At 46.3% G+C, this 8,384-nt stretch overlaps 1 long non-coding RNA gene across 1 annotated transcript; it reads left to right on the top strand.

The window, feature by feature from the left end:
* The first annotated feature begins 273 nt into the window (after positions 1-273).
* Positions 274-7,843, top strand: LOC134485195 (uncharacterized). Its single transcript, XR_015652695.1, has 3 exons — positions 274-1,266; positions 1,844-1,975; positions 5,957-7,843. It is a non-coding gene; the product is annotated as an uncharacterized LOC134485195 (long non-coding RNA).
* Positions 7,844-8,384: the final 541 nt, after the last annotated feature.

Here is an 8,384-nt window from a genome sequence, read left to right on the forward strand (position 1 = left end):
GGAAAGGCACCCACGAGTCTCCTGGGATTCCGATAGCAGCTCTGTCCTGGGCTAGAGATAGTGAAGGAAAACCGGCAGGAAGGAGTCATGCACGAGCAGCTGGGCCGGCTCTGAGCCCCAGCATGCAGCAGGGCCAGGGTGAGCCCCTGCCAGACACGCCCACCATGGCCTTTGCTGCCTCTCTGCCCCATGAATTACGGAAACTTGGCACTGATGTTGGCCAGGATCCTTGTTCCAGAGCTGGGCCTTGCCCCGTGCCAGGTGGAGCTGGTTGAGGCCTGGAGACCCAGCTCTGGCCGAGAGTGCTGATCCAGCTGCGGGGCCTGCTGGCAAAGCTCTTTGTCCCATCACTCCAGGAAATGGAAATGCGCCTGCAGCTTTTCATTTTACAGCTGCTTTTACTTTATAAGTCTCTGCTTAAAATAGCTCTGAGTGGGGCCTCTGGTTTACCTTTCCTGAGGTTAAAAGCAGTCGGCTCTGTGTGGCTCTGCGCTGTCAGGAGCCTGAGGGAGGAGGGGGGAGGAGGAAAGGTTGGCCGGAAAGTGTTTCTTCTTTTTATATAACTCTGGGCTTCGATGCTTACGTTCCGAAAATTAAGTACATACTGTATCCATTCTTGAAACTTACTTTAGCAGACCAGAAGTGTCATACACGAGTTCAATGCGGCAAGAAGACACCCTGACATCTCCTTAGCACCCACAAAATGCCTTCGGGTCTGGGTCCAGAAACTGGATGGAGGTCTTCCATTCAAGCCTCTGTCTTATTTTAATCTCAAGGGATGGCATGATTATGGTACATCACCTTACAGATGGGGAAACTGAGGCTGGGAATTCAGTGGTCCGAAGCCATCTACTATCAAAGGAGAACATCAAGGAACAGTGCCTGACGGGCTTGCCCAAGCCAGCCTGACCGGGATAGTCCACTGTGGAGATGATGGAAGCCCTCGCTGCTTCAGAGGCTACTGACAACCTTTCAGAGCTCCCTGGAGCAGAGGGATATAAGAGTGTAGATCTACATGTCCCGAAGGGATGCGTCTCCTAAACTGTTTCCTGGCCGCATTCTGGGAACTCTGACTTCCTGTTCAGAGAATTCAGTGGGCCAAACAGGACACAGGGGTGGGAGGAGCTCAAGAGTGCCACGGTGCCCCACATCAAACTGCACCCTGACCTGGCAAGGATCAAGGAGAGGTGGGCTGGTTCCCATCAATGAGCACTAACCCATTACAAGGACTGGTGGGCACCAAGGAGCTTCAGCAGACGCCTGGAGGTACGTTGACACCCAGGGCCTGAATCAGATCACACACCTTAGCCAGAATTCCATGACCATGAGAGCTGTAGGGCCCGATCCATACAGATTTATCCTCCATACAGAGCTCACAAGATGTACACTCTGGTATCCAAGACTTGCTTTGGCAGCCGAGAGGAGGAAGCATGGCAAGCCCTTAGCTACACTCAGTTGTGCAGCACTGCTTAGGGGTCACAGGGTTTATGACAGGAATCAGGCCTAGGCAGGTGGCCACAGTGGAGGCAGGAGGCAGAGGAGCTTGGTGTAGTCAGGTAGGAATCAGAATGCCATTCTTGATGACAGTTGCCATACAAGCTCTAGGTTGAGAGGCAGTGGAGAAAGCCTTTTAGGAAGCACTGGCAGGATCCGAGGTCTGGGTGAGCTATTGCCTGGCTGCCTGATCCCAGAGATTAGCCACCAGAGCTAGGAGAGCGACTGTGCTGTAAGCTCACCTAATAGCAAAGGCTCTATAGGACATGGCCACACATGATACTTTCCCTGTCCACTACTCAGATCCTAAGTTGAGCCTTCTTCTGTGTTCTCTTCCCCTGTCCTGCAGCTTCCAGGCCCCAACACTGACCACACCGAGGGTCTTCTAAGTCATGTCCGGAGCCATGTCTCCTGAGCTCAGCTACATGGCCAGCAGTGCAAGGTGCTATGGACCCTACAGTGTCTGCTTGGTACATCTGAGGTATTTCTGTCACCCACCCCCATCCCTGTAATCTTTCCACCCCTTCTGTCTCCTTTGTCCCAGGGATTGTAACTATGTCCTCACTAGCCCACCTGACTGCAGCAGCCTGGGCCCCACTGAGCCTGGATCTACTAGACAGGAGAGCAAGGTTACATGGTCCACTTCCCTCAGCCCAGCATGTGTAGCTTGCTGCTGGCCACATAGAGCAGGGTTATAACTCCGGGTGGTAGGGTCTTGCAGTCTCATAGCCATCAGGTTTGTTTTCTTTTTTTTCTTTCTTTTTTTTTTTCTCTCTCTTTTTTTTTTTTTTTTTCTGGGGCTGGGGACCGAACCCAGGACCTTGCGCTTCCTAGGTAAGCGCTCTACCTCTGAGCCAAATCCCCAACCCCCAGGTTTGTTTTTAAAGACCCCTGAGGAACAGGCGAGGAGCTCAGCTGGTGAGTTCCAGAGATGGTAGAGTAGTGCAAATCTGTATCGCAGGAGGACCCAGGGTGTTGGAGAAGGATCCTTGGTCATGAACTTGAGCCCAAACAGGGTTAGGCAGGGGCTAGTTGTAAGCCCAAGTGGGCAAATCCTGTGGCTCAAGCCACCAACCCACTGCCCTCAACACAAGTCCTGAACCTCACACTTCTATGCTAATATTTTGGCCACACCAGGCTCTGTATGGTTTCCACATAGAAGGATCTGTAGAGAAATGAATGTAAGGCAGTTCATGGAGCTGCCCAATAGCTGTCTTATGAAGGGCTAATGAGATTCTTCCTTGAGAGAAAGGCCTTCAAGGCTGAGGACACATTTAACAAGTCACAAGGCACCTGAGTGACTCACCTTTGAGAAGAGAACGTCCCTCCTAGCCACAGACCTGTCACTATTCAACTTCAGAACAGACAGTGGAGACCAGGTGAGTCAGGCCTGGTTTATTGCTTATCTTGTACAGATATGAGGCAGTGAGCAATAGGTGGGCGGATGTCCCCTCCCTTGGCAGGCCATTCCTCAAGTTGGGGAGGGACAGGTGTTTCCACAATGCTGGTCTCTCCTCTGTGTTCCACCTGTCTTGCCCTATATCTCTACCCTTAGGCTGAACCCAGGTTCACACTCTTAGTAATTTCCAGAAGGATTCAACACACAGAAGGTTGTGGAGAGAGGGATTGTGTACTTTCCCTGGGCTGGGCTGTCCTAACCATAAGCCCGCCCGTAGATATCCCTCTTTCACATGTAGCTATTATGAAGGGCTCTTGTACGGTAGCCCCCTTCTCTCTCCTTGCACATATTGGCTCATACACCCAGTCTTCAGTTGCCCCCAGGTTGAACGACTACCCCTACTTGGGTGACAGTCCCTTTGGTAAACACTGATCTCAGCTGGCCGACATACTCACTATACCCATGGCGTGTCCCTGACTCAAATTCTATGCTTATGAAGGTTTTTCCTTGGCCTTATGAATATTTCACATCAGAGTTAATCAGCAGCAGCCTTTGCTTCTGTCCTTAAAGAATTACATTCCTCAGGTGACAGCTGCTGTACCCTAGTCCAGGTGCCTGTCCTTCACAAAGGAAGCTTCCCAAGGTCATATCATCCCTTTGATGTACGGTCAAAGCCTGTCCCTGGGCTCTAGCTTGCATGAGCTGATGTGCAATTCCGTTCCACGGAGAATGTTGCCCTCTGGGCTGGCTCTTTGAGGAATTGGGGAAGCTGGGCATACTACAAGTGCCTGGCCTAGCAACACATTTTAGTTTGGTGCTGATTTTTCAGGTACTGTTACTCACGCTGAGGCTTCTGAGCTGGGCCCAATCAGACAAGTCCAAGAAATAGTGGCCATGTAGGGCAACCCAGCGTTGGAGAGGAGGTTTCCACCTCTTTGCATCTCCAGACTTCTTACATTCTCATTCTCTCTCCTTCTCTCTTCCTCTCTCTCTCTCTCTCTCTCTCTCTCTCTCTCTCTCTCTATTTATATATTTTAATTTTTCAAGAGAGGGTAGTCCTGGCTGTCCTGGGACTCGCTCTGTAGACCAAGTTGGCCTCAGACTCAGAGATCCTCCGTCCTCTGCTTCCCAAGTGCTGGAATTAGTTATTTTTCTTGTTGCAGTGGCAAAATACCTGCCAAAATAAACTTACAGATGGGAGGGTTTGTTTTGGCTCACAGTTTGAAGGCACAGTCCATCATGTGGGAAAGGATGACATCAGAAGCTTAAGGACATTGCATCTGCAGTCAGGGAGACGAGAGAGATGACGCCAGCATTCAGCTTGCCTTCTCCCTTTTATTTAGTCTAGGATCCCAGATCATAGAATTGTGCCACCTGCACTCAGGGCTGGTTTCCCATCGAGATTAGATTCATCTAGAAACTCCTCCACAGACACACCCAGAGGTTTGTTGCCATGGTGATTCTAAATCCTGTCAAGTTGGAATCAGCTTTAACCATCACATTCCTGCCTGTGTTCTCTCTGAATAGTGATCTCTGGGGTTGCTGTAGATCTTGCTCTGCCTCCCTCTCGTTTAGGCTTTTTATCTCTCTTCAGACAGTGCCCTTCTGATTGTAGGGAGTGGGCCTCACCATGGAAGACTATCTTCCCCATAGCCAGGTAGTTCTCTAGAGCATGTACAGCCTGGAGCAAGTGAGAGAGAAGCTAGCAAAGAGAAGGTGCTGGAGGAGAGAGAGAGAGGTGACTAGCGTTCTCTTCCTTCAACACAAAAGGGATGAGAAACCATGTCCCTGCCCTCTCCACAATCAGCAGAATTGAGTTCTGTGTGTATTTCTTTTCTTTTTTCTTTTTTTTTGGTTCTTTTTTTCAGAGCTGGGGACCGAACCCAGGGCCTTGTGCTTCCTAGGTAAGCGCTCTACCACTGAGCTAAATCCCCAGCCCCTCTGTGTGTATTTCTAATGCCCGAGGAAGACAGTATCCCTCCCAAGGAGGATTCCGGTTCCAAAACTTTGAAGACCTGAGAATAGGCACTTGGACCATTCTTTGTGCTCTATAGCTCAGAGAGCTTTGCTGGTGGAACCCTAGTTTAGCATCATGGATTGTCTCTAAACCCCATGTGTGTTTAGAAGCAGAGCAAACTGTGTAATCCTGCAGGCTCATGATCTGAGCATTGATCACGCTCTGGGCTGCCTACATCCAATGATGCCTCTTCTGATCTGCTTACCTTTACCCTGAACTGTCTACATGTGGCTTCTTTCTGCTGTGCTTGCCAAGGTGTTGCTGGCCTAAAGTGTTCAAATGAGGAGGGTGCTAAGGTTCCTTGGGGCTTATAATCTAGGTGCAGAGAAAGCAAATGGAGAATCTCAAGGCCTGGAAGATCTTGGAGAAGTCCACTATTGTGGAGGGAGACCTCAGAGAAGGGAAGAGTTCAGAGAGGCCCCTTATCGTCCAGTAGGTGGTCAGAAGAATGGCTTGTTTTTTCTTCTAAAACTTCAGGGTCTCAGGTCTAGGTTGTGTTCAGCCTATGTCTAAAAAAGGAGTCTCAGTCTTAATATACAAGATAGACAGTACCTGAAGAATGACATTCAATGTTGACACACAGGTCTTTACACATAGGTAGATAGACCAGCACACACATAGCACCCCCCCACAAAACATACACACACACACACACACATACACACACACACACCACACAAAACAAAGACACACACACACACACACACGCACAAACCTATACTACACACATACAAAACAAATACACACACACACACACACACACACACACACACGCACGCACGCACACACACACACACACACAATGTACATAGACCTCCAAACCAGATGTTCAGAGGCCAACTGGGCAAAGTTTTTGGCGCCAGGTTTAGCAAAGCTCTTCATTCTATAAACTTTTCAAACGGCCACAATCTTGCTGAATAATTGCCAGGAAATGTTAAAAGCTTGTTTGTGCAGAAAGTAAAATGTTTTTTGAATGTTAAAAAAAAAAGGAGTCTCTGGATTTCTAAGATGCCTAGGGCCTACTTGGTTTTGTTCTCATTTGAAAGGTGAAAGAAGCGGCTGCTTGTGGGCATCTGTGCCGTCTACTTCTGCTCTGAGAAGGAAACAGGATGATGGCGAGAAGGCAGAGAAGCACATACGGTCAGGAACTGAGACAAGAAGTCTGAAGCCCCCCTTTCAGTGAGTAGTACCACTGCCCAAACCAGGTGAGATTTATATTTTATTTCCTTATTTTATTTGTTGTTATTTTGTTTTCTGGGATAGGGTTTCTTCGTGTAGCTCTAACTGTCCTGGAACTCACTCTATAGATCAGGTTGGCCTTGAACCCAGAGATCTGCCTGCCTCTGCCTTGGGAATGCTGGGACTAAAGGCATGTGCCACCAATGCCTGGCAAGATTTTTATTTTTAAAGAGTCACTTCAACTTAAAAATGATGATGGGGATTGGGGATTTAGCTCAGCGGTAGAGCACTTGCCTAGCAAGCGCAAGGCCCTGGGTTCAGTCCCTAGCTCCGAAAAAAAGAAAAAAGAAAAAGAAAAAAAATGATGATGCTATGAATTGCCAAGAAAATATTTTACTTGACTCATATTTCAAAAATAAACAATTTTAATTAAATTTATTTGTGGTTTGGAAAAAATCCGTCATGTATATTCCATTCTCAGGCATATTATAATTTAGCTTTAAATAGCATTATCGTCTTCATTTCAAACTTGCTGATATGATTGCCTACCTGGAACATTTGGGATGATGTCTAATAAATCATAAAGGAGGGAAATCAGAAGTGACAGTTTTCGGATGTTAAATATTCCGCTACTTATAAACTTCAGCCAATTTGAACATGCGGTAGAAGACAATCCCAAGGTCAGCGAAAAACACACAAAATGCCCAGGAACAATCTAAGATGTGTGACATTAAAAAGAATAGCTACAAGCAAAGACAGCATCAGTTAGTTTGCCAACATGGATGGGAGAAAGTTCATGAGACCTCAATCCTACACCATGAACTCCTGACAACCAAAGAGAACCAAGAGTGGGAGAAACAGTCTTTCCTAAGTAAGAGCAGATCAGTTGGTTATCCAATACTAAATAATCAATCCTGAAAACATTTACATATTAGTAACATTGTATAGCCTGAGCAACACACACACACACACACACACAACAATGTAAAAAGGAGGTCATGAATTTCAAAGAGAGCAAAGAAGGCTCTATGAGAGGGTTTGGAAAGAGGAATGGGAAAGGGGAAATAATGGAATTGCATTATAATCTCAAAAGATGAGTGAGGGAGAGAGAGAGAGAAGTAGATATGGTTATGGTGATGTATGCCTTTAATCCCAGGCACACAGGGAGAGGCAGGCTGATCTCTGTGAGTTTGAGACTAATCTGGTTTACATGAGAATTCCAGGACAGCCACGTCTACATAGAGAGAGACCTTATGTCAAACAAAATGAAACAAACAAGCCATGTGGTACTCCACTAATGTGCCTAATATTTATGTTTAAATTTTAATTAAAATAAGTCAAAATAGGGGCTGGAGAGATGGCTCAGTGGTTAAGAGCACCGACTGCTCTTCCTGAGGTCCTGAGTTCAAATCCCAGCAACCACATGGTGGCTTACAACCATCTGTACTGAGATCTGATGCCCTTTTCTGGTGTGTCTGAAGATAGCTACAATGTATATAATAAATAAAGATTTAAAAAAAATAAGTCAAAATAAAATGTAGGTACAAACATTTCCCTGAAAGAAAAATATGAATTTATATATAATGGAAAGGCATGTTACATATTAGTTTTAATTTTTAATTTAAAGAATAAAGAAAAGGGGGCTGGAGAGAAAGTTCAGCAATTAAGAGCACTGGCTGCGGGGCGGGGATTTAGCTCAGTGGTAGAGCGCTTACCTAGGAAGCGCGAGGCCCTGGGTTCGGTCCCCAGCTCTGAAAAAAAGAACCAAAAAAAAAAAAAAAAAGAGCACTGGCTGCTCTTCCGGAGAATCCAGGCTCAATTTCCAGCACCCACAGGTATCTCACAACTGTCTGTAACTCCAGTTCCAGGGGATCCATCCAGTACTTTTTTTTTACCTCTGTGGGGACACACACACACACGTAAGTACATACGTAAATGAATGAATGAATGAATGAATGAATGAATGAATGAATGAATAAATAAATAAATAAGACTAAAAAGAAGCACCAAGGAAACACAGAATACTTCTAGGGTTTTATTGTTTGTTTAAGATTTATTTATTTTGGGCTGGAGAGATGGCTCAGTGGCTGAGAGCACTGACTGCTCTTCCAGAGGCCCTGAGTTCAAATCCCAGCAACCACATGGTGGCTCACAACCATCTGTAATGCGATCTGATGCCCTCTTTGGGTGTGGATGAAGACAGCTACAGTGTACTTACATATAAATAAATAAATAAATAAATAAATAAATAAATAAATAAATAAATACATCTTTTAAAAAAGATGTATTTATTTT

The sequence above is a fragment of the Rattus norvegicus genome, chromosome 1 (genome assembly GCF_021556685.1).
Source record: "Rattus norvegicus strain SHRSP/BbbUtx chromosome 1, alternate assembly SHRSP_T2T, whole genome shotgun sequence".
Lineage (NCBI taxonomy): Eukaryota > Metazoa > Chordata > Mammalia > Rodentia > Muridae > Rattus > Rattus norvegicus.